At 49.4% G+C, this 26,926-nt stretch overlaps 1 long non-coding RNA gene across 5 annotated transcripts in view; it reads right to left on the bottom strand.

Annotated features, from left to right (window-relative positions):
* LOC110569317 (uncharacterized) overlaps positions 1–26,926 on the bottom strand; it is a 324,713-nt gene that overhangs the window by 112,075 nt on the left and 185,712 nt on the right. For 4 of the 5 annotated variants that reach the window (XR_010339588.1, XR_010339589.1, XR_010339585.1 and 1 more), the window contains exon 3: positions 19,598–19,733. This is a non-coding gene — a long non-coding RNA (uncharacterized LOC110569317). Of the gene's footprint in view, positions 1–12,991; positions 13,244–19,597; positions 19,734–26,926 lie in introns of those variants that run through there. The other variant, XR_010339587.1, reaches the window with a different exon arrangement.

Raw genomic sequence — 26,926 nt, 5'->3', positions numbered from 1 at the left:
TTACAGGCATGAGCCACTGTGCTCAGCCAACAATTACAAGTTTCACCAGCTCACTCAGTGAGGCAGCCTCTTTTCAAGTGTCTCCCAATATTTCTAGAGTGCCTAGGGGGTGTCTCATGTGTGCTCAACACACACAGCAGTTTTCTGGTCCCCACAGTTCTGTTCTCATTGGCCTGATCCAGGCCCCTGCCAGGACTCAGGGCACTGCTACCTCTTGCTAGGTACCGCTGTTCTTACCACCACAGAGATGCTCAAAGCCTCCTAAGGCCAGAGAACCGCTGGCTCTGCAGTGCAGTGGAGGAGTGAGCCCCCTCCCCATTTTGTGTTAGTTTCAAGACGAATCCCAGAGCTGGTTCCCCCAGTGACTACTACATACTAGTGTCAACCATTCTTTCCATTTTTATGCATAGTTTTTGCTTTCCATGGATCTCCTAATGAAGTCCAATGGGGGCTGAATAGTGAGACAGATTTGGCTGTGAGCTGTACAGCAGGCCATGCTCAGAACCTCTCCTTTCCTGCTGCAATTAAAGCTCCGTGACCAGGTTAGGTGGTTATGCCCAGTTCCTTCTTCCTTCAAGATAAGCTCCTTCCCAGGAGGCTCCGTGGTCTCTGGTGCACATAGGCCTCTAACAGGCCCATGTGGCCATTCACCAGGCCTGCCCAGACCTGCCTCAGCCAGATCTGGGCCCCAGCTGGTTCTCCCTGCATATTTAGTGTGTGGCAGCCTGCCACGTTGGAGAGGCACTGTGCTTAAGCTGCCCAGCGAAAAGAAGACCAGTAAGCAGGAGCTACACAATGACAGGGATTGTTTTCCTATATGTTGAGCAAAATCTAATAGATTGTCTATTAGAGACTTCTCAGGTGGTTGTGAGTGGCCTGTAATGTGACCCATTTAGACATATGCCTGCGAATGCCCTAACAGGGATGTCGTAGAGAAGATGTCCCGAGTGTCAGACATCTAGCCCTAGAAATCTGAACATCTATCATGTTTCACTGCTGAGATGCTTGTTGGGAAAGTACCTCCTGAATTGTCCTAGAAATAAGTCCCAGGCTTCATCACCAGTTTCATTGCCTATGAAGAATAACCACCCCGAATTCCTCTTCTAAATTTTGTATTCAAGGCTGAGGCCCTCCCGGTTTGCAAATGGAAGAGTGTTGGTAGAATAGCCAGGACCTTCTGCAACGTGCAAAGGTATTTCTACATGATTGAAGCCAAAGAAGACCTACTGGGCATCATCATGCTTTTGGGAATCAAGTTTATGCAGGAGAAAAGATGATTTGGGGAGTATAGTAGCTACGTTCAAATATACTAGGGGCTGCATGAAGCAGAAATTTACTATTTTCAGCTTAGGGAAGTAAAAAATGCACAATAGGTTGGAGTCCAGACATTTAAGATTAAGCTATATCTCCTTGCATGCAAACTGTGGAATCCCAGACAAGTCACATAAATTCTCCAGGACTTCATTTTCTCCCTTGTAGAATGGGCCTAACAACATACACATTGCGAAGTTGTTGTGATGAGATAATTATGTGAGAATACGTTGTGACCTGCAATTTGGTATTCCCTAAGCTGAGCTTTTCAAGTGTGTCTTACCCAGAGCTCCACATCTAGTGCTTGGCATGTCACCTGCTGTATACAAGGCCAGCATTCAGTAAATGGCCCTTGAATGAACTTGATGTTCCTCCAGAAGACAGAAGGCAGTCAATAGCTAAAGGTTCTAAGGAAGCTAAATCTCTCTGTAACTTAGGGAAGCTCCATCTAACAGCCAGAGCTGTCCACCAGGCTGATTCAGAGGCAGAGAGCTCTGTTTCCTGAAGGTATTCAATCCCAGAGCCTTGACCAGCTGTCAGAGATGCTCTAGAATGTACTCTCCCTATAGAAAGATCCCCATAGGATGCAAGAAGCAGAGAGCAAAGCCACATCAGGATGTAGCTACAGCACTGAAAATCTGTCTCGTTCACCAGGCAGGAACCTGCCTCACACACTGGCATCTCAGCACATACAACGCAAGCTCAGACCTCACCACAGTCACAAATTACCATATGCCATGAGCCTTAGGGTCACTCATAAATTATGGCAAATATGAAAGCTACTCACACCAAGGTCTGTTGAAAACCATCTTATTTGCCTAGACCTCCCAATCCAATATGCTGCAATGTTCTGACTCCTCACTTGTGCGTTTGCAACAGGAAAGAATCAGCATCACTCATTCATTCCACAAGCATCGATTGAGCATCTAATCTATGGCAGTCAGTGCACCAGGAGTGGGGAAGTGAGGGCAGTGAGTTAGGGACCAGGGACGAAAGCAAGAATAGGGTACAACCTTCCACAAAACAGATTTGCTCTGCCTTAGGGACATACATATCTATCAGGGACAGAGACATTAGGTAGCAACTGGAAAAGGCTAGAAAATCCATAAACTTTTCATGAGCTCACTGAAGAGCTGAGGTTACGGAGGAACCAAATAAATTAAATTCCAAAGAATTACAAGCCCCTTCATCGAGGGAGAGGACATGCAAACTCTATAATTACAGAGTGTAATTACAAACTGTAATAAGTAACATGAAGGAAAAATGAGAGGGTTATTCAGGGACTATATGGAGGGCCAGTGTTAAGAAAAGGTTTCTCTGGGGAAGCGACATTTGACCTGAGAGCTGGAGGCTGAGTCCATTTTAGCCAACTAAAGATTTAGGTGAAGTCATCTGGAACAGCAGGAACAGCATTTGCAAAGGCCTCAGGCAGGAAAGTGACTGAAGTTAGTGAAAGCGCTGAGAGAAGACGTGTGTGCTGGGAACTCTGAGCACATGAGGAACTTGTTAGATATCTTTTCTATCTTATCCTAAATGCAGGAGATAGCCAGCAAAGGATTTCCAGCAAAGAATGATGAGAACACATTTGTGGCTTGAAAAGATCACCCAGAAGAAGAGAGAGGAAAGAATGCAAGAGTGGAAGCCTTTTAAAAACGATCATGTCTCAGAATTCAGAATTCACTTGGGGTCACCATCAGAATATTTGGAGCTAGTAAAATTGAGTGTTTATATTACATTCTTGAAATTTCAGTAATAAAATGGATTCCAAAGTTGCAACAAAAAAACAAAATCATGATTGGCTGGGCTCAGTGGCTCACATCTGTAATCCCAGCACCTGGGGAGGCTGAGGCAGGCGAATCACCTGAGGTCAGGAGTTTGAGACCAGCCCAGCCAACATGGTGAAACCCTGTCTCTACTAAAAATACAAAAATTAGCCAGGTGTGATGCCTGGTGCCTGTAATCCCAGCTACTCCGGAGGGTGAGGCAGGAAAACCGCTTGAACCCAGGAGGCAGAGACTGCAGTGAGCCGAGATTGCACCACTGCACTCCAGCCTGAGCGACAGAGTGAGACCCTGTCTCAAAAAATAAATAAACCAAAAATAATAATAATAATAACAATCCTGGCTGTCTGGAGGGGAGGATGGTGACTTACACGAAAGCAGGGTGGCAGTGGAGAGACACTAACAAATACCGATTTCATTTGAGCTGCCACTTATAGGAAAAGGTAAGAAAGCCAGGAGAGAAAACAATTCTGCATGTTCAGGGAAAATGATGAGAATAAATTTCAAGCAATCCTAAAGTCTTACAGAGTCTGAAGACATATAATTAAAGCAAAAGGATAGATCTTAAGCACAGAACGTTTGCATAGCCTTAGGCTACTACTTAAAAAAGAAAGAATAGAAGGAAATATATCAATATGTTAACAGCAGTTATGTCGGATGAAGGGAGATGTTTATTTCTCTATTTGCGCGTTGCTGTTTTCCAAGTTTTCTACAATCATTTGTGTATTTCTTATGTAATTACGAAAAAGCAACCATATTACTAATTTAAAAAATAATGTCATCTTTTCACTTTCTGGCCATGTCTACAGGAAAGACTTTCACTTCCTCTTCCTGGGAAAGAGGAAGGGGGGCGTTCGGAAACAGTGATGGCCAATTCTCAAGCTCAGCACTCTCTGATCTTCAGGACAAAAACACATCCCTGTCATTTCTTTCTTCAATTTCCCTGATACAGTTCTTTTCTGTAGCTGACCTGCCTAATGCTGCCTCCTGGCCCCGCCCTCTCACAGAAGTGGGTCCACCTCCAGTCTCTGAAAACGGCTCCCTCTTAAACCCCAAGACCTTGCCCATGGCTCCTGAGTGACAGCCGATTAGATCAGAGATGCATATCTGACTCATGTTGAGACAACTGGATTTTCTCTTAGGAATTTGGGGTGGAGGCAATGAGACTAAGGTGGAGAATGATGAGCAGAGTTAAATATGAATGGGATGGCGCAGCATTGGGACACAGGTGATATGCAGCCAGCCAACCAAAGCCACGAAGAAGCAAAAACTAAGAATCTCCCTGAGGAAAGCCCGGGGAAGACAACGGAACAGAAACCCAGTGACAATAAGAGGCCCCACAGCTCCGGAAAAAGCAGAGAAAGCAGCTCTGGTACGGCTGCCCACTCCCATTCCCCGGATGGTCCCTGTTTCCTTGGATGTCTGTGAAATGGACTGTTACGTCCTTTCAATAAATCTTGTTTACCTGAATTTGAGGAGTTTCTCTTCCTTACAACCAAAGAGCTTTGACTGGGAAATTTCCCTTCTATTCAACTAACAGCCCAACTTCTCATTATCTACAAGCAGATTATCCAACCTCCTGATTCTCAAGCCCCCACCCATGCCTAGAGAAGCCCACAAACTAGAAAATTCCCCTTCCATGGTGCTCCCTCTATCCAAAGTCCCCGACCCCAATCCAGCCAGGTCAAGCCATGCTCCAACTCCAAGATGGGTGCAGCATCTCTGTACTGTCCACCTACAAGCCAAGTAAAGCCAGATAGGGCGGTAGCCTCTGCCTCAAAGCCCATCCTTCATCTCCACCAAGAAGCATGCAGCGGCCTGTGACCTCATGCACTCTGCAAAGGCAGAGGCCTGCCCCTTGGGGAGAAGTCCCTGCAGGAGAGCCAAGGTCCTTGCAGCCACTGCTTCAATCCAGAAGAGAAAGGGAGTTTGACAGCTCCAAGGTAAAGCCTCTTTTTATTAAGACAACACAGCAAACTTTTTTTAACCACAGCTGACATCACTCTAATAAATCACCATCATGTCTTGTGGGATAGAAAAAGCCAAAACACTGTCACATTTGATTTTCCTGGCTACTTGCGTCTTGAGAACAAACCATGTGTTTTTAATCAACAACACTTTGTTTTGCATTTCTCAGACCCCAATACTCTTTAAATAGTTGCTTTTACCAGAGGGCTATTTTAAACCCAGGGCCAGCTTCTTTGCAGAGGACATTAAGAAACAGAACACCATGTTACCATCTCCCTAGGCTCAACCCAGGCACTTTCTCTCCTGTGATTATTATGTATTATGAGGTCGTATCTGTCTGTTTCAGAGGGGGCTTTCCTCTTCCCTCTTTGGGAATTTAATTAGCTGTCTTCCCAGAAAGTTGGAGTTTTTTGGTTTCTCTAACAGGCAACCCGACTGGGTTATGGGAAAACAGCAAATTCCCAGCCAAAGGAAACAGAGAGAGTCACATCTGGGACTAGGATTCCTACGGAGGGAAAGCGGCGGTGGCAGAGGAGGGGGACTGTCGGAGGAAAAGGAGCAATAAAACAAGATTTCCGGAATGGCACATGTCGATTTCAGCATGCAAACAGGCCCCAGACTTCTTGGAGGTGGCTGTGCTCGAGCATGCTGACAGAAGCCTGTGTAGCACTCTCCTCTGGTTTTCTGGGAATGGGTAGCATCTCAAGGCAGGAATAAGCTGTGTGCAGGAAGCTTGCCGGAAAAGGGGCTCCTTGCCTGACCACCCGATATACCAGAACCTCGACAGTGATGGGCAGCTGGGTTCATCTTGCCCAGACATCTGTCTCTGACAATGCCTGACTTTACAATGACAGTAAAAAGGGACTGAGAGAGCCAGGCTCGGTGGCTCACACATGTAATCTCAGCACTTTCGGAGGCTGAGGTGGGTGGATCACCTATCAAGAGTTTGAGAACAGCCTGGCCAGCATGGAGAAACCCCATCTCTACTAAAAACACAAAACTTAGCTGGTCATGGTAGCGCACACCTGTAATCTCAGCTACTCAGGATGTTGAGGCAGGAGAATCGCTTGAACCTGGGAGGCAGAGGTTGCAGTGAGCCAAGATCGTGCCACTGCACTCCAGCCTGGGTAAGAGAGTGATACTCTGTCTGAAAAAAAAGAAAAGAAAAAGGACTGAGATCGATGATCCCAATCTAGAGAAAAACTATACTGTTTGCTGAACAGTTAACTTAAGCCCAGTTGTACTGTCCAACCAAAGAGACAGCCGTGGCCACCATATGGTTCTCATGTCAACTACCAGCCCTCAACTCTACAACAAAATTCTTTTCATTGAGCAAAATCCTCCAACGTGGGTCAGACCAGGGCTTTCTTCTTCCACGGTGGTCCTAATTGTTCATCCTCTGCTGATCATATTGTGTCACATGCTGCATGTCAAACGGGTTGGCCCCTAGCTGGTATAACCAGCCACACTGAATGTCAGATTCATCCTTTCCAAAGCCTAGCTGCAGAGGACCCTCAGGGGCTCAAAGTTCATTTTGTAATGAGGAGTCTTCATCAGCTATATACTCTGGTTATTCCTTTCTCTATTTATCATGCCATTAATTCATGAAATGTGCTGTAAGCATGCTATTACTCCCTCGAAAACCCACTCTGCCAGTGTCTTCTGCAAAAGTGCCTGCTCCCAAGCATTTTCTGCACCTGCACTGAGAGGGGGGCAGTAATTTATACACATCCCTGTCACAGCTCTAGGTAGAATCTTCCAGACTGAGTGCTGTCTGGAAGGCGGTCTCCCATTGCCCAGAAACCCTTTGTTCCATGGTCAGTTCTGTCTCCCTCTAGCAAATACATCCTCCGTTCCGTGTGCCTGTATTACCCGTCACTTTGCAGCCTCACGGGTTTTGCTGCGTTACCCTAGTCACCTGTGGGGGTTTCCTTTGGCAATCCCTAACCTGAGCTTAGGGACTACTTTTCCAGTTGAGTATTATGAGTAGGTATTTAAACTCATGGCGTGGGTCCTCAATGTTCCATGGCAAACGTTTTCATTTGTTTGATTATCTTCAAGAATGAACTAGAAAGCTTGGAAAGATAGAAATATTTCCAATATTTTCAAACTAGATAGTTTGGAAATATTGGAAAACATCTTCTGGTTGCTATTTATATGGGTATTCCAGACTGGATTCAGAAGATGTGTGTGCATGTGCGTGTGTGTGCGTGCGTGTGTGTGTGTGTGTGTAGAGGATTGCAGATTCCAGGACTGGTACCTGACAGGAACATTCTTAAAGAAGCCTCAGTAGTCGCCACTAAGTTTCTTCATGTATTCATCTCCACCTGCTTTCCAGGGTCTCCCATCTATGGTCTTGGCCAGGCACACTGAGATATAAGGATCGGGGGAGGATAGAGACTTGCTTCTCAAAGGGTGGTCCGTGACCGTGGCAACGACATGTTTGGTGGGGATGCAGAGGTCGTGCTGCGCCACACCTGCTGACTCAGAATCTACCTTTTTTTTTGTTTTTTTTTTTTTTTTTGAGACAGGGTCTCACTCCCTTCGCCCAGGCTAGAGTGCAGTGGCATGCTCTCAGCTCACTACAATCTCCACCTCCTGGCCTCAAGTGATCCTCCTGCCTCAGTATCCTGAGTAACTAAGACTACAGTTGCGTGCCACCATGCCCAGCTTTTTTTTTTTTTTTTTTTTTTTTGAGACATGGTGAAATCTTGGCTCACTGCAACCTCTGCCTCTCGGGTTCCAGCAATTCTTCTGCCTCAGCTTCCCAAGAAGCTGAGATTTCAGGAACCCGCCACCACGCCTAGCTAATTTTTGTATTTTTAGTAGATACAGGGTTTCACCATGTTGGCCAGGCTAGTCTCGAACTCCTGACCTCAAGTGATCCACCTGCCTCGGCCTCCCAAAGTGCTGGGATTACAGGTGTGAGCCACCGCACCTGGCCTGAATCTACATTTTAATGAGATCCCCAGCTGATATGTATGAACATTACCTTTGAGGCACTCTGGTATTTCTTAACCTTGGCTACACGTTAGAATCACCTGAGAACTTTGATAACACTATTGATGTTAAGGTTTAACTTCAGATCAGAACAACCAGAATCTCTAGAGGTGAGGCCTGAGCCTTAGAATTTTACCTAGTAATTTCAATGTACAGCCAACACTACTGATCTTAGAAAAATAATTACTTCTTGGTCATCTACTATGTGCCAGACACTGATTAGGAGTTTTACAGAGGCCCGGAATGGTAAGCACTGTTTCCTCCATGTCAGGGATGGCATGTCCCGTGTCCCACAGGCCCCATGCCATAGCAGGCATTTAACCCAGAGCCCGAGCTCCAGGCACCACCCATTCGGCTGTCAACCATAGCAATATCCTCACATCTGAGGACTTACTGACAAGCAGAGAAGCTCCAGGGAACCCAGGTTGAAGGAATGCAATGTTCCCCTTATGAAAAAGCAAAACAGGCTGAAATGGGAAGGAAGCTGTGCACAACTGCTGCCACTTGCTCAGCTGGGGACCAACCCTCCCTGGAAAGGCCAGGTGCACCAGCCCACAGGCCAAGTGACACGCCACTGGACAGAGTGTCCAGCACCCCTGCATTGTCCCATCCAGAAAAGCCAGGCCAGCCAGGTGAAGGACTGCAGCCGGGTTTAATGGAACATTGATGAACAAGACGTACTTCTTAGTAAACAATAAGTACAGGAGAGCAGATGCCCCAAGGGGAGCAGGTAACACAGGGGCCCCTTTTCCTAATGCCCTCCGTGCGCCAACCCTGTTTGAAATTAAAACATCCCTGCTGTCAACATGAGCGTTTAAAGAAACCTGGATTTCTGTAATAGAAGCAGTAATTCTAATGCCTGCTGTTAATTGAAGGCTTCATCATTTACGGGGTGCTTTCACAGAGACGAATGCATTTAATCCTCAGAACAAGCCTGCCAGGCAAGGATTTTTCCTTATCTCATTTTCTAGATGAGGAAACTGAGGAAGCGGCAGGCCCAAGGTCACGACGCTGGACCCTGAGTCATGGAGCCGGAATTTGAACTCAGGCCTTCGGAGGCAAGGCTGGTGCCCTCTGCACTGCCCCACTGCTGCCCCCTAAACCATGCTAATAGCATTCGGTCAAAACCCCAATCCCCCCAGAAAATGTGCCCCGCACTTTGGAATTCTCTCTGCTGCGAGTCATCGGAGCCTCTATCCCTCCCAGCCCACATCCTGTGTTCTGGCTGAACTCTTGGGAGACATTCTTATTGTTCCCAGTGCTTCCCTTTTCGGAGTCTGAAGGCAGCTATGAGCAACAGTTTGGCAGCCCAGAAGGAGACCAAGGCAGGCAAAATCTGAAAAGTTTACATATAAGCATACACTCACAGAGACAGACAGACAAACACACACACACGCATGCATGCACGCATGCACTGCATTTCAATAGCAGCACATGTTCAGGGTAATGTTTTAAGTCACCCTCAAATTCTAGATGGAAGTCACGAACGAAAGAGATCATGAACACTTCAAATATGGCTACGGAGTTATAAGCGTCATCACCAACTCGCAGAAGATTAAGGAATCTGGGAACAAATTAGCCTGTTGTAGACAGTGACTTAGGGAGAAGTCTCAGGGAGGAGTCAGAGAAGCCAACAACTTTAAATCCTGTAAAGTTTTTTAATCAAGTTACGCTATTATTTGAAATTGGCGGAACACCAATGGATTTAGTCCAAAGACATAATTTATGATTTTTTTTTTTTTTTTTTTGGTTTTCTTTTTTAAGGGCATTAGGGTTTTAGTTCCTTTTTTCCTTCTTCTTGAGGCTTTTTTTTTTTTTTTGGCAATATGTTGCTTTCTTTTCTCAGATCTGTTTTCATCCAACATGTATAAAATGAAGCCAGTTCGAGGGAGCCCTACATCCCCCTTCTCCGCATACCCCTACAAGAGCTCACGCTTCTGGCTGCGTGTTGTGGCTCATGCCTATAATTCCAGAACTTTGGGAGCTTTGGGAGGCTGAGGTGGGAGGATCGCTTGAGCCCAGGAGTTCAAGACCAGCCTGGACAACATGGTAGAACCCCATCTATCCAAAACATAAAATAATTATCCAGGATGGCGGTGTGTGCCAATAGCCACAGCTACTCAGGAGGCTGAAGTGGGAAGATGGCTAGAGCCCGGGAGTTTGAGGCTGCAATGAGCTATGACTGTACCACTGCACTCCAGCCTGGGCAACAGAGGGAAACCCAGTCTCAAAGAAAAGAAGGGAAAGGAAAGGATGGGGAGGGGAGGGGAAGGGAGGGGAGGAGAGGGGAGGGGAGGGGAGGGGAGGGAAGGGGAGGGATGAGGAGGGGAAGGGGTGAGAAAGGAGGAAGGAGGAAGGAAGGAAGGAGGAAGGATGGGAGGGAGCGAAGGAGGAAGGGAGGGAGAGAAGGAGCTCTCTCCTTGATTAAACTAGCCAGCCCTGTAGCCATAAGCAACATAGCATAATTTTGTGCAAATGGCTTTCTACTCCCACTGGTTCTCCCTAACCCTTCCTTTATTCCCTTGCAGAGAAAGAGAGCAGAGTGAATGCCAAATCACCCTAAAACTTTCCTCTCCAAGTGGACTCCCTCTATTCCAAGTTCCCCCAAAAGCCTTCCTCTCAGGAGTTTTGTCCCGAGGAGCCTCTCAGCTCCAGGAGGCTGTGGGCCCCTCCTGGCCTGTCCCTACGCCCCCAAGTCCTCTCCGAAGACCGCTCTCCCTGCCCTCCCTCGCTTCCTTCCCAGGAAGCCCCCATGAGGTTTCGGTGCCCTGGGAGTGCACACATACATGCAACTCCCCTCCCACAGGCCCTGAGAAACCCTGCAGATCAAAGAGCCCAGCAGCGGAGCCAGGTGTCCGTCCTCCTCCACAGGCCACGATTAATCAGACCGCCTGACTCACAAGGAGATCAAACCCGGCACCCCGCCAGCTGTTGGTGAACACTGGCCTTCCAGTTGCCCTCATTAAATTTCCTTTCCCTCTTGCTCTCCCTGCTGACTCCTGTCCCGTGACCATCTTGCTCTTGGATCTTCCTCTCCGTGCTCTTCTCTCCCCCCATCCCCGCCCCGGGCCTTGCAATTTCTGTTTTCCCCCATTTCCTTTCTTTGCCCTGACTTTTTCTTGTTCTACTCACACCCTCTCCCCCACCTACCAGGTCTCTCTCTTCCACTCATTTAAAACTCCAAAGCCCCCAGACCCCATGCCTGGAGAGTCCCTCCTGGACATCCTATTTGGCCTATAAAAGTTCCAACAAGGAAGCAGCCTGGGCTGTCGGTGCCAGGCTGCAGGGGTGCCCAGCCACCGGGGTATTGAGGAGGGGACATCAGGCCAAGGAGGAGTCCACCAATGCTGAGCTGAATTCTCACCTGACCCTCTGCAGCGCCTCAGGCCTCCACAGCAGCACCTCCCACCACACACACACACACACACACACACACACACACACACACACCATTTCCAGACTGCTATTCACTTCTCGTTTTCAAAAGACATCTAAGCCCTCTCAGACGGAGCTTCTCAGTGCAGCCTCTGATTACTGGGTCAGCTATCCAGTCCTCACCCCACCCGTCCAGTTCGCAAACCTCACCGGAAGAACCAGTTTCACCTAGAACAAGAAGCACAGTCACCTAGAAGCTGGAAAAACGAGCAAAGATCCTTTCTATTCCTCCCATCAATGCCCGGAAAGAGGAAGGGTGGGAGCACTGGATCCTGACTTCGACTCTGCTGATGTGTTGCAAATATTTACTCCAGTTGTCTAAGGATTATTTTTATACACTTTTTCTTGCAACAAACACTGGCAAAAAAAATAGTTTTTTAAATAAAAAAGCAAATATAGGCTGTACAGGCTGCGGGGTACTGTCCTCTCTTTCTCAGCCTCACTATATATACATCTACGGATTTTTTAACTTGTTTTTCATTTCAGCGGTTCTTAAAGCACACAGGCGTGAGAAAACACAGATGGGTTGGAGCCGACTACGTTGTAACTGTGCACAGAAGACATCACACCATGTTCAAGATTTTCAGAAGTCTTGGAAGACCTCGGGATGCAGAGAGGTTTTTTGGTTTCAGTTTGGGGTGCTTTTTTCTCCCCTTTCCTCCTTACATCGTTGGAATTCCTCTCTCCGTTCTATTTCTATATCCCTGGCAGCACCTGCTGCTGATGGGAACGCAGGATCCCTTGGCCTCGGTGAGGGGGTCACTGGGGCTGCCCCCGGCTTGACCCCACCTCTACCTGTGCCTGTTTCCCCAGCTGCAGGGAGGCGAACCGGGCAGGAGGAGAAGCCATCCATCAACCTGCAGCAGCCGGCCCAAGTGAGGGCGGGAAGGGTCAGGGCTGGTGCGCACTTGAGCAGGTTGGAGAGGAGGAGGAGGAGGAGGTTACAGATTGTTGAGATATCAGCGCTGGGCTTGATGGATGGTGCAGAAGGAGGAACAAGACGCCTGTCCTCCCAGCCTCCTCTGGCACCAGGACAGAGCCCACACTCTGGGTCTCTGCTGACTTCTTCCCACCCCCAACCCCAACACACACCCACCCCCTCCTCCCCAGCTTGCTTTTTCTTGCCGGCTCACAGCCCATCCGTCAAGCCCTGCCCTGAAGCTGACCTTTTGCAGAGAGCAGCCAGTCTAAGAGAACCACCTCTTGCTGAAAACTCTCAGCAAGGGGTTTTATGAACATGGGCAGGCCGGACATGGGCACCACAGCCACTCCCCTGCCCCTCTGCCTGCCTCCTCACCCGGGAGTGCTGTCAGCCCTGAGCGAGAAGAAAAAGGCAAGGGTGTGCCTGGATTTCTTCAGCAATGCTCCTATTTCTCTCCCCAGGCCCCAGACACACTTCTGGCCCAGGTAGGCCTCACCAGGTCCAACAGTTCCCTGGGAGCTGTGGGTGCTTGTCTCACTCTGAAACTCACCCATCTATACAGCCTTACCTTGGCCTCTGCATCATCTGCCCTCTTAAAAGCAGTGATGGGAACTTCGGGAAAGGCACTGTGGCCTCCTTTGGAGAAAAGCTCAAGTTGAAAAAGTGCAGAGAAGGCTCACTGGCAGCATGAGCTGAGACGGGGAGAAGTGCTCTGAGCTTGGGCAGCGGGTAGACACAAGGCTGGGCAGTTTCTGGCCGGCTTGGGAATCTGTTCCTCTTGCTGGGGCTCCAGTTTTGGAGACCACACAGGTTGCCAGTCACGCCACTGCAACAGCACAATAGACCAGAGAGTGGGGACATGTTGGGGCAAACAGTGACGGAAGATGTTTAGTAGAATTACCATTAGGCCTCGAGTTAATGAATCACAACTGCAAGAAATCATGATAATCCAGCAGGCATTAGTGACAGATTAGCTTCAAAGCTGCCATAAAAGTGCCATAATGCTTACCTAACGGCATGATTAATTCTCCCAGTACATAATGGCTTTATGGGGGAACCAGGCACCAACAGAGGCTTGATGGAAAGCCATGCCGAGATCCTGGAGAGCCAGGGGTGTTCCCACCCTGCCCGGCCCATGTGGCTTCCGCTCCGCCTGCCCGGAGGCGACTTCAGCCACTGCTTTGCAGTAGACAAAGCAGAGGCTCGGACTCAGCCCAGAGCCATCTCCCCAGGAGCCCCTACAGTCTCTCCAATGCTGTGCCCCTCACCAAGTGACAGTTATCCTAAGAGGACACCCCAGTCCCCAAGATGGGCCCCTCCTGTGACTAGCACTGGGGCCTGGAGAGCCCCACCCCAAGTCCCCTGATCAAAGGACCCAGCATGAGGAATCTGGGAAAGACTGCTGCCCTGGGAACTCACCATGACTCTGCCCCTCACTAGCTGCATGACCTGGCAAGTCACTTGACCTCTCTGGGCTCAGGCAGCCAGGCTCGGAGAGTCCACGCTTCACCACCAGACTACCTCCCTGTCACAATGCCTACTTATTAGTGACTAACTTTTGTTCCAAGCATGATCCAAATCCCCTTAGATATTATTTCATCTACTGCCCATAACAATCCCATGATATAGTTAACCCTGTTATCCTCACTTTACAGATAGGGAAACCGAGGCTTGGCAAGTGAGGTAGCTAGCCCACAGTCCAACTAGGGATAGATATGGAACCAGGCAGTATTCCCTAGTTCCTTGCTTCTCTATCAGCCCCCTTCAGCCCTAATACCACCAGTTTAACTTCAAGGGAAAAGCAGCTGATTATGAAACACCGAACATCATCTTTTATGAAAAAGGATCAGCACTACTCAATTCCCTGCCCCTTCCCCTTGGCAGTGGAGAACCTGTGAGCTGGGAGGCAGGAGACACGGATTCTCCTGCTCCTGTTCATCTTGACCCTGTGGTTCCCATAGTGTTACCTGGGCACTTAACCATTCCAGGTTTCTGTTTCAGCTTCTCTCATAGAAAAGGAGAATAATGATAATAATAATAATAATAGTACTGTGCCTGCCTGGCAACAGGAAGCGGAACCTCTGGGCCCCTGGAGGCTCAGATCTACCAGTGCCCAACTCTCACCAGAGCCAGGGCCACTTTGCTGAATTGTCCCCAGACTCTACTTCAGCGGCTGCCACTGTGATCCTCCCATCATGCCATAAATATGGAGGCAATTAGCACGGAGCCCAGGTCCAAAGGGAATTCTGAGAGCCCTGTTCATCTTCATAATGTTGAAGAAAACCCTCCAGGAGGCCCACGTCACTGCTGCAGCAGGCTGGCTGCTTCTGGTCTGACTAACTAGGGCTTCATGAGACTTATGCAGCTCCCCTCCCATGGCCCTACCCTCGCCCACAATGCTCAGGGGCACCCACCAGGCTGCCACAGAGAAGCCTGTAAAAAAGGACGCTCTGTCCTCTCCTACCAAAGCATCAATAGGCTCCACATTTTCCCAAGCTCTATATTCCTTTTATTTATTTTATTTTATTCTCCTTTATTGTATTTTACTTAGAGACAAGGTCTGTCTGTCGCCCAGGCTGGAGTGCCATGGCACGATCATAGCTTACTGCAGCCTCCAACTCCTGGGCTCAAGCAATCCTCCTGCCTCAGCCTCCCAAGTAGCTGGGAGTGCAAGCACATGCCACCACGCCCCCTAGTTTTTTCATTTTTTAATAGAGCTGGGATCTTGCTATGTTGTCCAGGCTGGTCTCAAAATCCTGGCCTTAATGGATCCTCCTGCCTGAGTCTCCCAAAGCTCTGGAATTACAGGTGTGAGCCATTACACCTAGCCTCACGTTCCTTTTAAATTCCAGAATCAAAGGGCAAAGCGTCACTCAGTCAGCAAGTACTTACTTCCACAGGGCACCATAAGGAAGACCAAGAAGATCCACGTTATCCCTTTGGAGCCCTGGGTCCCAAAGTGGTCATCTGCCAGCACTGCTGATGGCAGTCGCGTTGCTAGTTCTGGCTGGGTTTTCTAAAGGCGACTATCTTTGTGATGGCCCATGCCCCTGTCAAAGCCCCATTCACTTGTTTGAGCTGACTGCCTGATATGTGTCAGGCTGACCCTGTCACCTTGGTTACAAAGCCATAAAATCCAGGGTTGGAAGAGACCTCAAAGAGGTTTTTCCAGCCCCCTCCCAAAATCTCACCCCATCTGCTATGAACTCCTCTTGAGTCAAATACATAGTTCTTATTTCAACACGCTGTGCCCAGTGAAAGCTCAATAAATATTTATTGATGGTGGTGCCCATGATGAATTAACAGCCAAAGCTATAAAATTAAAGCTTCACACAAGGAGAAACCCCAGTGAGAAAGAAACTGCTACATAAAGTTTACAATTTTTCAAAATGACAAGTGTTCACACACACACACACACACACACACACACACACACACACACACAGTGAGGCAGACGGAAGACCACCATTCTCTACCGCACCTATTCAAGGAATCAGGAAACAAGAAAGTCCTTCTCATAGACGATCCTGCCTCAGTGGAGGGTATGCTCGGTTTCTCAGACGCCAATCAGCCCAGCCTGTCCGGATGTGCTTGGCCCTGGACCCAGCGCTCACATTGCCTCCTTGCTGGAACCAAGAGCAGATGCAACAACACAAAAACAAAATGGCACTGTTGAAGGTTTACCAGTGTCCCAGACGGACTAATGTCAATGCAAGAATATATCCAATTCTGAGGACGCTAAAACTTCAAGAAGGACAGACAGCTTAAAGATAATATATACATAGAAAGAAAGGCTAGGATGTGCAGCCATGAAGAAGTCAAGAACTTTGAGACCTACTGAGCAGAGAGCTGTCATCGCTAATCAGACCTTGCAGCCCTCCCACTACCCCAATGTATCTATAGGCATGAACATGCCGATTGCGGGTCTAAGAGCCTCCATCGTTCTTTTCTAGAACCAACTGACAGAGCTAGCTTCTTTCTTTCTTTTGAGGCAGTGTCTCACTCTGGCTGGAGTGTAGTGGCATGATCTCAGCTTACTATAACCTCTGTCTACTGGTTTCAAACGATTCTCCTGCCTCAGCCTCCTGAGTAGCTGGGACTATAGGCACCTGTCACCACACCCACCTAATTTTTGTGTTTTTTTAGTACAACAATAGGGTTTCACCAGGTTGGCCAGGCTGGTCTCGAATTCCTGAACTTGTGATCCACCTGCCTCAGCCTCCCAAAGTGCTGGGATTACAGGGGTGAGCCACCGCACCCAGCTGAGAGCTAGCTTTTTTCTTTCCCTAGACTCTCTGGATTTCCTTGAACTGCAGCATGGAAGCACCAAAGCTCACTTAACCACCTTTCATTTTCCATCGCATGTGACTTGGCGGAAGCTCACGGGGACTGCTCAATCAGGATCTTTTCATACCAAGCCACAGAGCTGTCTGGGCGTCAAGCAGAAGAGGACCCTGCAACTCCTGATACCAAACCAGAGAGGACTGTTTACAAGCTGATCAGGTTCACGGGATAAAGAAAAACCTCAGGCAACTTGGGAGGCGGAAAACAGAGAAGGCTTTGAAGAAATGGATTAGGCCAGCCTGGACAACATAGCAAGACTCTCTCTCTACAAAAAATCTGAAAAAATTAGCCAGGCATGGTGACGAGTAGGTGCCTGCAGTCCCAGCTACTCAGGAAGTCAAGGCAGGAGGATCACTTGAGCCCAGGAGTTTGAGGCTGCAGTGAGCTGTGAGCTGTGCACTTTAGCCTGGGTGAGAGAGTAAGACACTGTCTCAAAAAAAAAAAAAAGAAAGAAAGAAAAGAAATGGATTCGAGTTTGTGCTAATCTTATAAAGTTAAGTGAGATCATGTCCCCAGATTCTCTCCCACCAGAGGGAGCCAGTTGGAGCCTGGTTTTGCATTAGCCTAAACTGTCTGATGCAGCACCCAGCGGGGCTGGTGAGGGTTGGGTGGAGATGGAGCAGACACAGAAAGGGAAAGCCCTTGAAAACCAAAGACAGAGTCTCAGGAGGACACTTCCACCCTGCCCTTTCCCAGCTCTGGCCTTTGGGCAATGTGTGCAAAAGATCCCCCAAGAGAGCTTCTGCCTGGAGCAGGTCAGGAGCTCCAGTGTGGGTGCCCTGGGGCTGTGCTGCCTCTTCCAGGCTTCTCCTGGGACACTAGGCTATTCTCCCTTTTCCAGCTCTTGTTCCTTGTCCAATCCTCAGGAACCTCCTATTTGAAAACTATGCTGGTGGTTGACTAGGTAACCAGGAATTTAGAAGACAGAGAGAGAGGCTGCCCACAATGTAATCCCAGCACTTTGAGAGGCTAAGATGGGAGGATCACTTGAGTCCAGGAGTTCGAGACCAGCCTGGGCAACATAGTGAGACCTCATCTGTACTAAAACTAAAGAGAATGAATAAATTAATTAACTGGGCATGGTGGCACACACCTGTAGCCCCAGCTATTCAGGAGGCTGAAGCAGGAGAATTGCTGAGCCCGGGAATCTGAGGCTACAGTGAGCTATGTTGCTGGGCGACAGAGTGAGATCTCTAAAAAATAAAAAAAAAAAGAGGAGAGGAGGAGAGGAGAGGGGAGGGGAGGGGAGAGACAAGGCAGAGAGGTTGTGGGAGGGGGAATCTATGAAGCTATAGACAACGGACATCTCATGGCATCACCTGACCCTCGGCTCGGTAGAGTTCTTCCCACAGGAAGAAGCACGTCCATGGACAGAAAGAGAACACCCACAGTCCACTTGGCAACACTCACTGGGCCCCTCCCAGCCCAGGCCTGTCTTCCCTGGCTGCTGAAGGCAGCCTCATGATTCCACTCTAATTTTTGGTGCGTGTTCCTGCCCAGATGGGGTGCCTGATCTTGTCATGGCCAGTGTTTGCTGCAGAAGGGGACCTAGTACACTTTTATAGGAACGCAGTGGTTCCCTGGGGCCAGACTCTAATGCTGTCCAGATGCAGAAAGACAGAAGGGCCATTGAAAAACAACTGAAATATCAACACACTTTGAAAGCGGTCTGTTAGCACTTGCCATAAGCACAATAAACAAAACAATGAAACCATCAGAAAGCACCGTGAGACAGTCCGGCTTTAGGAACTTGGCTTTGATGGCTTAGAAAAGCAAAGAAAGGGGGCAGAACCAGTTCCCACTTGGGCTGAGGCTTGTTTATTCTGCTTATCTGAAGTCAGAGCTAACAATCCTCATCTCGATGAAAGTACCTCGAAGTTTCTCCCTCGACACTGGCCCCTGTGCAGAGTGGTGCGGCCTTCTGCAAGTGGTCAGTTTCTGCACGTGGCCCATAAAACACCCACTTTACAGCCCCGCTCCCTTCTGTTGAAAGACCCTTGTTTCCTCTGTGTTCCCTCAACAGGTGAATGAGCTCAACAAATAAAAGCATCTGCTGGAGCCCTTACCTGGGTGGGCTGGTGGGAGGGAACCCTAAGGCAGAGTTCCAGTCGTCCCCTCCTCAGCAGTTAGCTCCCTTAACCCCAGGTGAGTCTGAGCAGCCACCCAGGGGGCTATTGGTTCTGCCCAAGGCCCCGCTGCTGAGACATCTGTCCTGCTTTGGAGGGAGAGAGCGACCAGGAGAGAAATGTCACCCGTCTGCCCGGCAGACACTGCACACCGACTTCCAATTTGAGTTTCGGAGCTGGGGTTGGGGCTGTCACCTTGGGTGACATGAGGCCGCCCGCTCACCACAGTCACTCAAGGTTATTTCCCCATCTCCACAGCGCAGGCTTCGCTTCATTCCCACAGTGGGTGCTGGCCAACTCATCTCTCAAATTACCCTGCCAGTGATTTAAGTGAGCTTAGTTCGTTTGGGTGCCACCCTCCTGTCTTTTGACTCTTAGTCAGGCAAAATAGGGAATTAACCACAGGCGCGTGGGGGGACCTGACGTGACTGGCTGTTGGGGGAGGCTGGAGGGCACCTGAAGTCCATGTGCCCCGACGGCCGATGGTGAGAGCCTGGGAGGCCCAGGACGTGGACTCCAGTGCTCGGTGCTTTGCTGTGCTGTGCAACCACACGTCCATGTCACGCATCCCCTCGCCCCCTGAAACACACACACGGTGGCCCTTAGTCTCCCAAGCCCCATGGGTAGATGAGACAGAAGACTCTATTTTGTTCTTCCTAATTGAGAAAGGGGGAATGAAACAGATGCCAGAACAAAGGCACTAAACTTACCTAGAGCAGGAACTCTCCCATCTCTGCTCCAGGCCTGAAGGCTGCAGTCTGGTTCACCATCATCCTCTTCCTTCTCTGAGGAACTCGTGCAGTGTCGGCCAGTTCAGTCTGAATCCAGCTGTTTCCCTGGAACAGACTGTTATGGATTCAGCAACAATCCGAAAAATTTAATGTACCCAATTGCCACCCTTTCACTCCTTCCCACATCTGAACCAGTGGGGATAATCTTGAGACCCTACCCCCAACTTCCCCAGACCCCTTTCGGTATTGTGAATGTCACTTCCAACACAAAAGGCCTACCCCCTCCACTCCTGCCAGTCCCTATGGGAACCAAAACAGCAAAGCCCAAGAGGCTTAGGCTCAGAAGCCTCCAGAGTGGCCACCTTTCCACCGATCAGCCTCCTGTGGCACAGACACATCCATGGAGTATGGATTTTAACCCGTGATTCAAATCCCATCTTTAGCCCACACTAGCAGCCAACCTCTCAATGGCTAATTCATCTATTGTAAAGACTAAAAGAGGTCATGTCCAGCCAGGACCAATGCACAGCCCAGCACAGTCCGAGCAATAAATATTAGCTGCTTTATTCTCATCTCCTCCCAATTTCAGCTGTCCATCAATCCACAGACAAGTATTTGTCAGATGCCAGTTAAGTGCTCAACACAATGGGAGTTCAAAGGATACAGATAAATAAGTCGAGATCACTGCCCTGGGGGAGCTCCCAGGATAATGGAGGAGATAAGCAGCTCTTTTGGAGAGAGGAAATGCTTTGGCACAGAGTAACATTCTTCTGGGGGCCATAGGGGCCTGTACCAGCTTAGAATCATCCCCATGGTCCTGCTACTTCCTGACTAGGTGACCTGGGATCAGTTACCTAACCCCTCTCAGTCTTGGTTTCCTCATCTGTAAAATGAGGAAAATAACAGCTATCTCATCAGGCTGTAGTAAGGATTACATTAAATTAAATTTAATAATTTAATCGAATAATTTGATTTAAGTTAATTTAACATGCAGAAGGGGACCTGGTACACTTTTCTACACTTGACCTTATCTGCTGTGTAATCTCCTATGGGAAATGTGGATAATAATTGACCCATTAGCTGGGCTTGGTGGTGCACACCCATAGTCCCAGCTACCTCGGAGGCTGAGGTGGGAGGATCCCTTGAGCCCAGGAGGTCAAGGCTGCAGTGAGCCATGACTGTACTGCTGCTCTCTAGGCTGTGTGACAGAGTGAGACCCTGTCTCAAAAAATAATAATAATAATAAAATAATTGACCTCCCAGCTGGGCACGGTGGCTCACACCTGTAATCCCAGCACTTTGGGAGGCCAAGATGGGTGGATCACAAGGTCAGGAGTTCAAGACCAGCCTGGCCAGTATGGTGAAACCCTGTCTCTACTAAAAATACAAAAATTAGTTAGGTGTGGTGCCAGTTGCCTGTAGTCCCAGCTACTCAGGAGGCTGAGGCAGAAGAATTGCTTGAACCCGGGAGGCGGAGGTTGCAATGAGCAAAGATCGCGCCACTACACTCCAGCCTGGTGACAAAACAAGACTCTGTCTCAAAAAAAAAAATTGACCTCCTCTGAAGGGATGCTCTACACATTAAATTTGTTAATTCATATAAAGCTATAATTACCCTCTAAGATGCAGTGCCCTGAGGGAAGGATTTTGGTGTGTTTTATGCACGGATACATTCCGAATAGAACAGGGCCTGGTACATAGTACATAATACTAGTTGACTGAAGGAATTGTTGGACTGAAGGAACTGTTGAATGTCTTAAGGGAACAGAGCCATTCCAAGAAGGCTTCGTGGAGGAGGCGATGCAGAAAGGTGAACAGGAGTTATCCAAGCTGAGAAGATGGGCGGGGCTGCTGCAGAGGAAATAGCCCAGGAGGGGCACCCAGCAGGAACCAGGACCAGGCACAGTGAAACAGGAAGCCTCAAGCAATCTAGCATTTGTAGAATAAAAAGTACAAGTCAGGCGGGAGCAGGCAGTAGAGCTTCTCTCCCAGATGGTCCAGTGGTTGATTTTCATGGGGCTAAACACTAGCACACCCAACACACACACGGAACACACACACCCAACACACACAGAACACACACACCCAACACACACAGAACACACACACCCAACACACGCCCAACACACAAACCCAACACATGCCCAACGCACACACCCAACACACACCCAACACATACACCCAACACACAAACCCAACACACACCCAACGCACACACCCAACACACACCCAACACATACACCCAACACACACCCAACACACAAACCCAACACACACCCAACACATACACCCAACACACACCCAACACACAAACCCAACACACACCCAACACACAAACCCAACACACACCCAACACATACACCCAACACACACACCCAAGAGAAATTCCAGCATTTAGGAAAAAACAACTTCCATCAGCCCTCTCCTGAGAACTCTAAGTCACTGGATCTGATTCCAGAGAGCACCAGAAATAGTATTTCCCGTGAGCCCTTCACCTCTGGGGAAGGTCTGATCACAGAGGACCCTAACCCATCTGTCTACGAGATTTCCAGCCCACTAAGAGAACAAGGCAACCATGCCTGTGAACTCTGACCCCATCAATCCCAGCAGGAGCTGGGGAAGAATTTACATTTTCAAAGGTCCTGCTAAATGTTAGCCAACAGCCTCCTCCCAGCCCCCAGCCCTCACTTCCTCCCCCTCTGAGCCACCAGGGGTCAGGGACTAGGGTCACACCTGGCCATGCCTGGCTGGACCCAGATTCCACCTAGCATCACATCAGTAGCGCCATCCTGCTCCCTCCCTGCCACACCCCTTCCCCCCACATCCCCAACACCCACACTTGGACCCGGAGCTGGGAAGACATTGGCCACCGGGCCACTGTGTAAGGGGCCTTCAGACAGACAGGGGCTCAGGCAGCCCACCCTGGAAAGAATCCTGGGTCCTGGATGAGACCAGGGAGTAAGACAGGGCCCTAGACCAGGGTCAGCTCCAGGAACTGCCCCATCAACAGGTTTCAGCAACCTCTCCCTGACCCCAGTAAGCGCCAGTTGTCCCTCTGATCTCCTGGAGGCAAGGAGACCTGTTAACTTTTACCAGACACCTTTGACGTGGTCACTAAGAAGAACCTGGGAGGGAGATTTGCTCACATGTCGGAGCTCGGGCCAGCAGTCAGCCTGACCAGCTCCAGCCAGCCCTGGAGCTCAGGCCACCATACCTGCCCCTTCTCATGGGCCACAGGAGGTGTGAGGACAGGGCTCTGGGCCCAGCAAGCCAAAGGGGGAGCCCCGGCCCCCAGGATCACCTACACTGGCCACAGACTTGAGTCCCACCTCAGACTTCAACTTCCCCCCCGGATGGCTCTCAGAACATAATGGTCTCAGCTCCCAGTCCTGAGCAGAGGCTGCCCTGCCGATTTTGCAGGTGAGCATTTAAGAGCAACCCCTCAAAAGCAAGGGCTTGCTGTGGCAGAGACTGCAGCCCCGAGATCAGTGGCTCTGAGCTGCCACTGTTGACCCGCATCTGTGAGGCACCATTTCCCAGCTGGTGCTGGTGAAGGAGTCAAGGATGAAGCTGGTGGTACCTCCAGGCGTGCCTCCTTGCCCTGCCTCTTCCATCCTGGCTCCAGCAAAGGTCCCCACAGCTCCTCCGTGCAGTGGACGGGGAGCCATTAGCAGGTATAGTAGACCTAAAGGCTCAGGGGCTCTGCTAATCATGAGCTGTGTGGCTTGGGAAAATCATTCACCCTTTCTGTGCCTCAGTTTCCCCACTTGCAAAACAGACTGGGCAGAAGGTCTCCAAGATCCCTATAGTTCTACCTTCTCTGACCCCAAGGCTCTTCCATCCCCAACCCTCTTTAAAATTCTTCTGTTCCTACCACAGAACTTTGTAGCCATGGGAGATTACCCAGCTGAAGCCCTTTATTTTAAAAATGAGATAGCTGGAATCCAGAGCCAGGAATGAGCCGGGTGACCAGGAGTGAGATGCCTCAGCAGGCCTCTTACGGCTTGCTCTTTATGCCTGGCCAGCTCTAGGCTTGAAATCCCCCCAGAAGTCACCTCCTCAGAAGGTGCACACCAAATTATTTCCCTGGCATCCAAGACCTACCCACCCGCAGCCTGCCACCGGCCTGTGCTCTAACTGCCCCCGGGACCACTTCCCTCCCTAATCTGACTCACTAGCTGTTCCCAGCAAGTCCCAGGCTCAGTCTGGTCCCGGCCTGCTGCTCGGGAAGGCCCTGCACAGATCACCCCACGCCCTCCCCTTGCCTCAAAGCTTCCTCCCTAGCTGTCTCCCTGCCCTCCTCCTGACCTCCTGCAGGCCCTGTGGCTGAGTCCTTCTTGCTCCCTTCAGCTCTTCAGCCCAATCTTAAATGCACCCCACCTCCCTCCTTCTCTATACAGCCCACAGGTAGTGGGGTGCATTGGTTCAGAGCTGCCCACAGTGCCTGGCAGCCTGGGGTTGAATCCTGGCCCCACCACTCACTAGCCACATGGCCTGGGGCAAGCTACTGATTCCCTGGTGCCTCCGTTTCTTCTTATGAAAAGGGCATCACAGGAGTTCCTAACTCAGCCTGTCACTGTTAGGATGACCTCTGTCATATCCAATGACCTAAAACAGTGCCTGGCATGCAATGTGTGTGTGTGTCCATCTATACGTATGTTGTTATGTTTCATGCATATCTATTTCCCAACTGGACTATAAGTTTCTCCAAGTTCAATATAAAAATGTATTTCAGGCCAGGCTTGGTGGCTCACACCTGTAACCTCAGCACTTCAGGAGGCCAAGGCAGGAAGATTGCTTGAGCCCAGGAGATCAAGATCAGACCAACCTGATCAACATAATGAAACCTCATCTCTACCAAAAAAAAAAAAAAAAAAAAAAAAAAGATGTTCTAATTAGCTAGCCAGGCATGCTAGCATGCACCTGTAGTTCCAGGTACTCAAGAGGCCAAGGGGGACAGAACAGGAACCTGTCTCTAAAATATATACATATATATAAAATAATAATGATGTACTTCTTGGCACCATCCAGAACGGTGGTGATGCAAGTGAAGGAGACATTCAAAACTGGATAGACAGTTCTATAAGAACCCTTGTGCTAGGGATGGCTCAACACTGGGATGAGCTAGCTTGGGGTCGGAATGTCAGCCATCAGCACAGTTACGGGACTTAGGGACAGCACCGTCTCCCATCAGGAAATTCCCGAAGCCATGAAGATTCCCCTTAAAACCCTAAATGCCCCTTGCCATCTCCTACCCCCAGCGGAACCTCTTACACTAATTCTGTTGCTCCACCTGTTCCGCTTGGTGCCCAGCCCCGCCCCTTCCCACTCCCCACACCCTACAGACAAAAGGCTGTGGGTGATTGATGATGACAGTGACCTGTCACTGACCCTTCCAACCCAGTCCCCTGCTGCCCATGAGGCACTCGCCTGCAGCCTCCAGAGTTGTTTGAAACGCAGACCCCCACCCTATGGGGCTGCTGGTTTTCCTCCACGTGTGAAGTGGGATCTTTGATGTGTGCCATACCAGGGTCTCTCCAAAGATCTAGGTCCTGGGATCACGGCCTTCACCAGCCTGCCTTTATGTGGCTCAGGGCATAATGCCTGATAGATCTGGGTTCCAATCCCAACTTTTGGGCACATTTACCAACTCTGTGCTTCTCCCATCTCTGAACCTCAGATTCCTTATTGTGAAGAAGAGACACAAGGTATAGCCCGGAGAATCACTGAAAGGTTTAACTTAGATAATACATAAAGCTTTGGGTACAAGGAGGGCACATTGTAATCAATAAATGATAGCCATAGTAAACAGAAGGAGGAGGCAGAGGTGGAGCAGGAGGAAGAGAAGGGGGAGGAGGAGGAAAGGGAGGAGGAAGAGGAGGAGATGGAGGAAGAAGAAAAGGTAGAGGAGGAGGAGATAGAGGAGGAAGAGGAAATGGAGGAGGAAAAGGAAGAGGAGATGGAGGAAGAGGAGGATGAGATGGAGGAAGAAGAGGAAGAGGAGGAAGAGATGGAGGAGGAAGAGAAGGAAAAAGAGAAGGAGAAAGAATAGGAGGAGAAGGAAAAGGAGGAGGGGAGAAGAGGGAGGAGGAAGCGAATGCAGAGGGATGGAGAAGGAGGAAGAGAGGAGGAGGCTGTTGTAATAATGGAAAGGCAGGCGGTTGTCTGTGAGGACTCACTTTGACTCCATTCTGTCCTTCTTCCTCTCATACTAACCTCCTTGATCTTCCTTCCCCCAAAAGAGGAGCATGCCAAGTGTCTTCCTTTTGCATGCATGCACGCGCGCGCGCGCGCACACACACACACACACACACGATGCTACCAACAGCTTTTTATTTAACGTTCTCCTTGCCCAAATCTTCTCTCACTAGTTCTCTGGGACAAGCCAGCACCATGGAGCTGTCTTTTTCATTTCTCAGCATCACTGGCCATTCCAGGTATCCACTGACAGGGTTCACGTCCCTTACAGCCAAGCTGCCCAAGGCCTGATTTGCTCTCTTTACCATAAAAAAAAAAAATCTGTTTCCACTAAACCACTGAGCATTCCATATGTCATAATTTTAAAGCCACTTCTTTACTCATTTCTTCCATTTATTTGCCTAGTCCTCAATAAATATTTGGTTGATGTGACTTCTTGGAACCAAATGTTGGTGCCCAGCTGAAAGGGATGGAGCCCTCTGGACTTGGAAGTTCAGCTGAGGCTGAGGCCGGCCGCCATTTTGAAATGAACAGCAGACCGTGAGCACGCTCCGCTGGGCCTGTCCCCTGTGATCTTAAACAGATTCCCGTGAAATGTGACCCGTGAATAGCAGTTATCTGGAGAGGTGACTGCAGAGAGCTCCGAAGCCACTGAAGGCAGCTGGTACCGATGCTTGAGGGAGGACAGAGGAGAGAATCAGAAACACACCAGCTCCTCATTCACCGGAGGCCACTTACAGTGGGTAAAACAGCCCCTTATTAGAGCGGGTAGGTGGCTGGGGGAAGCAGGAAAGTAGAAACGTGTTTGCATTTGAGAGGAAAAGTTTGGCCTACCGCAGAGTTCCAGCCCCATGGCCATGCACGCTCTCTTCACCAACTCTCTCTCTCTAATCTCTCTCTCCCTCCAGATGTACCTCTCTTTCTTCCTCTCTCTCTTTCTACTCTCCTCTTCTCTCCGTTGACCTGCTTCTGAGTTCCAGCCCAGCCCCACAAGCCCTACATTCTCTTTTTCTCTTCCCTCCTCCTCCTTCTCCCCCTCTCTCTTTCGCTCACTCTTAAACCTTGCTGATGGTGGCTTCGATGACATGAGAAACCAGACTTTTTATATTC

The sequence above is a fragment of the Aotus nancymaae genome, unplaced genomic scaffold (genome assembly GCF_030222135.1).
Source record: "Aotus nancymaae isolate 86718 unplaced genomic scaffold, 86718_ANA_hifiasm-v0.15.2.pri h1tg000079l, whole genome shotgun sequence".
In the NCBI taxonomy this organism is placed as follows: domain Eukaryota; kingdom Metazoa; phylum Chordata; class Mammalia; order Primates; family Aotidae; genus Aotus; species Aotus nancymaae.
This window is presented reverse-complemented; position numbering and strand designations above follow the sequence as displayed.